General features: G+C 46.9%; 1 protein-coding gene across 2 annotated transcripts in view; it reads left to right on the top strand.

Moving 5' to 3' along the window:
* The window catches only part of GJA8 (gap junction protein alpha 8), a 113,444-nt gene that overhangs the window by 51,266 nt on the left and 55,782 nt on the right, over positions 1-6,396 (top strand). Inside the window, exon 2 of one of the 2 annotated variants that reach the window (XM_074971827.1) lies at positions 1,322-1,495. The exons of the other annotated variant lie outside the window; for it this stretch is intronic. The gene's annotated coding sequence lies outside the window, so the exon portion shown is untranslated. The remainder of the gene's footprint in view (positions 1-1,321; positions 1,496-6,396) is intronic. 2 annotated transcript variants of the gene reach the window in all.

The raw sequence follows: 6,396 nt of genomic DNA, 5'->3' as shown, positions 1-6,396 counted from the left end.
CTACATTTGCAAGCATAAAATGTTCAGGTTGGCTAGCCCTCTCTGAGCACTTTCACTGTTTGCACCGACAAGAGAGAGAATAAAAAAGGGAACTAGGTTCTAAGCATTGGCAAAATCCCTTTATCACAAAGCAGCAACATTGCTTACGGTGCTAATTACTTAATTGTGGCCTTATCCTGCTCCCTTTGAACACAATGGTGAAACTCATCACTAACTTCAATGATGCAGGAACAGGTGCCTGAGAGACTGATGCTGAAAGGCACTGAGCCAGCACAGTTTCAAAATTCTCACACTCCCAACCTCTGAGCAGCTCGAAAAGCAGGGATTTAAAATTCCTCTGCTCTCTAAAGTCTTGGACAATATTCAGTCCTGGATCAGTGACAGGTTTAAGGTGTGATCCGGTGTCTTTTGTCATAATCCGCTAGGGCTAGAGTTACCTGCTACGTCTCATAAGAGAGCTGTGTGATTGCATGATCTCTGGAAGATCCCAAGATACTGGCTCTCAAAACTGCAACAGCCTGATATATAGAAAAGGTATGTTCGTAGAGGTTTAAAAAATATGTTTACAATGTCTGTCACTCTGAGCTCTGTACAGCTTTTAAAGCCATGGTTCAGCACAGCATTCCCATTCAGCAAAGCCCTTAAGCACATGCTTAACTTTGAAGACATATTTAAATCCCATTTTTTTGTTCATTGAGACTTAAGCACGTGCGTATAGGGAAGCACCTGCCTAAATGCATTGCTGAAGCAGGCCCTCACATAGCCTGCTTTATTGGCAGGGGGTTATAGCAGATATTAGCTATACAAAAATATTTCTAAAGTATCATTGTTCTAAAATGTGACACAGGCAAAACTCATGATGGTGTTTGTTAGAGTAAATGTTTTAGGTGCACCTGTTTGGAGTGACCTGTGTAACTTATTCATGGCTTACAAGTCACTTACAAGTAATGCAGTCATCTCAAGCTTACAGCTCTAAAATCTGCATACTGGTGCCATATCACTATGTATTCTCTCCATATTAATCATGTTGTCTCTGATCCTGCAAAAACTTGGGCATGTGAGTAACTTTATGTATGGGAATAGTCCTACTGTCTTTGATGGTGCTACCCATGTGGGTAAAGTTACCAGTGTGCATAAATGTTAATTCCATGGTATGTCAGTTGTGATATATACTGTGCTAGTGCCCTCAGCAAAGAGATAACAGGCCACCATGTAGGATGATACTCCATGTCTGGCATCACGAAAGCAGATGTGATAACCTGGAAATTGTTGAGCTGACAGATACTGCCAGGTAAAAATACTCTGGGACCTCTATCTGCAGAGTGCTGCCATCTGGAGGAGACTAGTGCTGGCACCTGCTTCATGAGGCCACCTGCGCCTCTGCTAGCTGTGGCACTGGAGGGCTTCCTGGCTCCAGAGCATAAGCCTTGGAGGGAGGATGGTGCCAGAAGTGTACGAAAACCATGCCAGTGGAGAAACCTTTGGATGGGAACAGGTAAGACGGTGTGATGGGGAGAGTGAAGAGGGGATGACACACAGGAGTGAGAGGTGAATTGCCTCACTTCAAAGAAAATGATTTTTGCTGTGGGAAAAGAGGACAAGGGGCCTGCTCCACAACCATGACGAGTAACCCTATTTGGGAGGTAGAGAACCCAGAATCCAATCCTACCCTGAACACGGTGCTCTCGCCATAAGGTGTGGAGCCTTCCCTGACAGAAATCTCTTGGGGAAACATGATGAAAGGGTTTGCAGCAGAAGAGGCATAGTGCTGAACTGGCCGTTATGGCAGTAATAGCATTGCCCTGAAGCACAAGGGGTTCCTTTGACAGGGCATATTGCCCAAAGCCTGATTGCTATCTTTAGAAGCATTCTTAAAATGTTTCAAGACATGACCCAGTAGGTAAAATTAAGAGCTATTTAATTGCACAAATTAGTAAGAAAATATTCTTATTGTCCGCTCTTTTTATTAGTGATGTTAGTGCTGTGGACAGCCTCAGAGACTGAAGTCTTCTCTGAACAAAGCAGTTATAGTATGGGCAAGTGGAGGTGCGACCTTCATGCTGCCGAGCCAACATGTCTCAACCCTGAGTGACTGCCTCTAGGAATAAGAGGGTGTTTACTCTCCATGAGACTATTCATCTTTGGCCTGTCTCACTGCCAGACAGTGTCGATTGTGGTGGTCTTTCTGGCGATGTGGACTAGGAACTGGACTAAAACCTCGTACCCTTTTCATAGAGGTTAATCAGGTTATTAGATAACACAGGCCTGCCTTCCCTGATAAGCTTTGATCACTACCAACTGGGGCTGGATTCAAAGCACTAATCTAGAGGTGAAAACCTCTCTGTTCAATTACCCGTCCCTGGAGACCTCCGGTGACAAGGGTTCTGACCAGTTGGTCAGTCTAGTCTCATACAGGTGAAGGATGTGCTGTGGGTGTATTATTGAGAACTGCAGAGCATGCAATAGAGCGGTGAATGGAAGGAGACAGGAAGACACCCCTGCCCAAAGACACACACACACGAAGTACAAGGTTGAAGCTATTTTGTTAGGATAACTCCAGCCCTGAGTTCCCCATAGGCCTCTTCCCCAGGCCCCACCCTTGCTCCGCCTCTTTCTGCCCCTACTCCGCCCCCTCTCCCAAGTCCTCCCCACCTGCCAGGCGCTTGTTTCTTTTTGCCCCCCTTCCCTGAGTGCCTCAGTCCTGGGGCCTGCCAAACAGCCAGCCTGGGAGCCACAGGAACCACGGTGGCTGGTGGGTGCTGAGCACCCGCTCTTTTTTTCTACGGGTGCTTGAGCCCCGGAGCATCTACGGAGTCGGCCCCTATGCTCCTGGCAGTGAGGTAGGGATGCCCACTGTGGACTTCACCTTCCAGGTCTTATCAGTCTGGCACCTTGCACCAGCACCAAAATTCACTGGAAAAACGTGACAAGAAAAAGACAACATTGCACTGAACTTTTTTAAAGTTCAGTAAAGTTTTATATCCAATTCCACTTTCTGGATGAGTGAAGGTTTTTTTGTTCTATTCATATTTTGTGTGAACCTGCTCATCCATCCTTACCTGTATTTCTGGGCACCTTGGCCTTCATAGTAAAACACAACATTGGATTCATTTTTTAATGGCCCTCCAACCAAGCATTGCAAATAAGAACCGGCAGTGTGTTAAGGAAACAGGGAAAATGAAGCCCCTGGATTTATGTAGAACTCTTAATGGTTATGATCAAAGCACAGGGCAAAGTATGAATCATGAGGGACTGTTGGGTAGAATTTGAATGATATGTGTTGGGCAATTGACTAGCATTGGGAAGCCTTATGTTATATAATGGGCAATATTTGACTAGTTTGTTTGGAGAATTTCCTTGCCCCTTGCCTCTCAAGGCTTTGCATTGTAGTGACCTTCCTCGCCCAAAGAGAGCAGGATAGACTTTTTGTGCAATTTCTCATTGTGTCTCTGCATGGCCTGAGGTGGTTGCTGCAGAATAATGATGGGATGGGAATCACTTCCTTCCACTTGCCAGTGAATATGCATCCTGCATTTGAAATCAGAAGGAGGGAATATGAGGTAGGATCCTGGGATTTAGAACTTCTAACATAAAATGCACACAAACTTCATAACCCTCACCTACGTGTTCCCATTGAGAGTTGGTGTTTTTGCATCTCACTGATCGTGTGACTGTCACATGGTACCAAAGTGGGCTGGTACTGGTCCAAATCTTTTCTGGGACAAACCACATATGAATTCATGCAGGAATTTCATGATAGCATTGGATTAGTTATTGATATTAACTAAAGGGGAGCTTGCTTTGGGAGGAATGTTTAAAAGTCATTAAAAGAAATTGATGTGGCTAAGAAACAATTTTATTTCAGCTAAACCTATCCAGGCAGTCCGCAAATATGGAATCAGTCCCCTTGAGAAAAGCCTGTGGGAAAACATCAATTATGTTGTTTAAAAACCAAAAACAAGAGGAAATGCCGAGACATCTGAGGTGATAAGAATGACCTTAACAAATCCTGAGGAAAGCTTGAGCACGATTTGTGTTTCTCCGAGTGTGAGAAACCAAGAGGCACATGCTAGTGGGATAGATGGTTCTCACATGTGATACCCATGTGGACTAAGCTAATAATTAGCCCTTGTTGTGCCCTCCCCCCCTTCCCCTGAAGAAGGAAAACAACTTCAGCTGGTTCTTCTAATATCAAAGGGAACCCAAGACTGGTTTCCAAACAATGCACTCCATATTTGGGAGTGTTGTCACCAAATCAGGGACACAATGGGATAAGTCCACAGAAAAGGCAATGGAAAATATAAATGGAAATGGTTCAAAGCCATGCAGAATTTTTCCAGAGGGTAGGATGGATGGGAAAATGGGAATTCTGACCATTTGCACAGGTCAGTCCCTGTTCAGAACTAATTTCCAGTCTCAGGTAAGGTAACAACAGCGCACAAAAGTAGGAGGAAGCTCTGAAATATGTGGCATGGAATAATGTAGCATCACATAACATCTGGTAAAAGTTTTTTATATAGCCTCATCTGCATGATTCTGTGTTTCTGCCGTGAGTAATTTTATGGCAATAATAGTGAGTTCTGAGTTTATGTAGGAGAACAGATGGCTGCAGACTGGGGCTTTCTGGAAAGGAATCTAAAGGGCCTTGAAATATTTTGATAGGAAAATGCTGAGCAACCTGTTCCAATTATTGGGCTTAGATATCAGCATTTGTCTGCAGATCCCAGATTGTTTGGAACACATGAGAGATACTGCCCTGAGAGCTGTTGTTATGGCTATTAATGCCATTGGATACTCAAGGGATGAGAGATGGGAACCTTAGCAGGTTCAAAGATTCAGCTTAGCTCTAGCATGCAGAAGTTACAATGCTTCTCTAAACCATGGAAACAATAGGTGTCTCCTACCATCTAGACCCACAAGCACCACCTTCTCCCTCTCCTGCAAAAAGTTGGGAGAACCCTTCTTCCCATGCCCATCAGCAAGGTCTGGGCAAATCTTTTTCCTTCCAGTCCAGGGCTTGGACCCTTCTTAAAGCCTGAACAAACCTTCCTATTTCTCCCTCTCCAGCTAGGTGTGACTCTTCTTCTTGCCCATGGAGTCTGTCCCAGGGTGCTCAGTATAAAAAAAGATTCTTTGAGAAAACATTCCCAGTAGTAATTTACTCCACTATGAATCAGATTTATATTCCTGCAGCAAACTAAAATCAGTCACTAAGGCAGACACCATGGTGATGGGCACCAGTATAAAAACCTGGAGAGATAGCTAGCTAGAGTAACTTTAAGGGAATTGCAAGCAGGTCAGTGATGGCATGTGCTGAAGGTACTGGGACTGCTGAATGAATGGCAAGCTGCACTTTGCTAAGGAGATGGATACTGAGTTTTTATTTGCAGTTCAACACACTTTAGAGCAGGGGGAGTCAAGAGGCGGACTGCCTGCCAAATCCAGACTGCCAGATGTTTTTGACCAGACTGCAAAACTCTGGGGGGAGCCATGGGCAGTCAGTGCAGGGGGTGCTAGTGCGGGTAGAGGAGTGACTGGCCACATGCTGGAGGCTTGGGGGAGCTGGGGCTCTGGGGTAAGGTGGAGGAGCCTGGCACCAATACTGTGCCCCTCACCTGCTGCTGCCACCACCACAGGCCACCACTGGTGCCTGTGACTGAGGAGCAGCATCAGCAAAGGCACCTGACTGCCTGCTCCACAGGGGCCACAGCGCACTCAAGAGGCCAGAAGGTGCATCTGCAGCTCAGTCCCACCTGCAGTTTAGCCCAACTGTGGCAACAGTGCTTTGTGTGCCCCTGGTCAAAGATGGTCACAGCAGGGGCACCATTTAGGGAGGGCAGAGAGGCACCTTCTCCCTGGGTTTTCTGTCAGCCCTGCGCACCTGCCGGAGCTCACAGTGGGAGCACCGCCAGCCTGAGTCCTGCCACACCCGGGACTGACAACGGGAGCCCCAGCTGCCTGGGTCTGACACAAAACTCGGGGCGGGGGATGACCCCCCACCCTTTCTAAATGGTGCACCTGCTCCCATGGGAGCCCCACTGGGGTGACAGCTGGAGTCCTGCCAGACATGTGGGGCTGACAGCGGGAGCCCTGGCTGGCGTGCAGGGTTGACAGGCCGAGCCCCACCACATGCAGGGCTGACAGTGGGTGCCCTGCCGCCCCAGGGCTGACAGCCAAACAGCCCCTGGAACCATGGTTAAAGTTGCTTCCCCCATCAAAATTTGAAATGGCGCCCCTAGGTCACGAACCCCACAAATAAAATGTCCACAATTCCACCTAAGCTGCTGAGGGGTGCATAGTTCCTGTCTGTCTTGGAGAAACTGCCTCTGATTGGCTGTGTTCTCCCTTGCTGCCAGTCAGGGTTGCTGCAGGAAGCAGGCAATGCTCTCTACCCCT

This window comes from Natator depressus, chromosome 1, assembly GCF_965152275.1.
Source record: "Natator depressus isolate rNatDep1 chromosome 1, rNatDep2.hap1, whole genome shotgun sequence".
Lineage (NCBI taxonomy): Eukaryota > Metazoa > Chordata > Testudines > Cheloniidae > Natator > Natator depressus.
The sequence above is the reverse complement of the archived record's forward strand: the minus strand, read 5'-3'. Positions and strand labels throughout refer to the sequence as shown.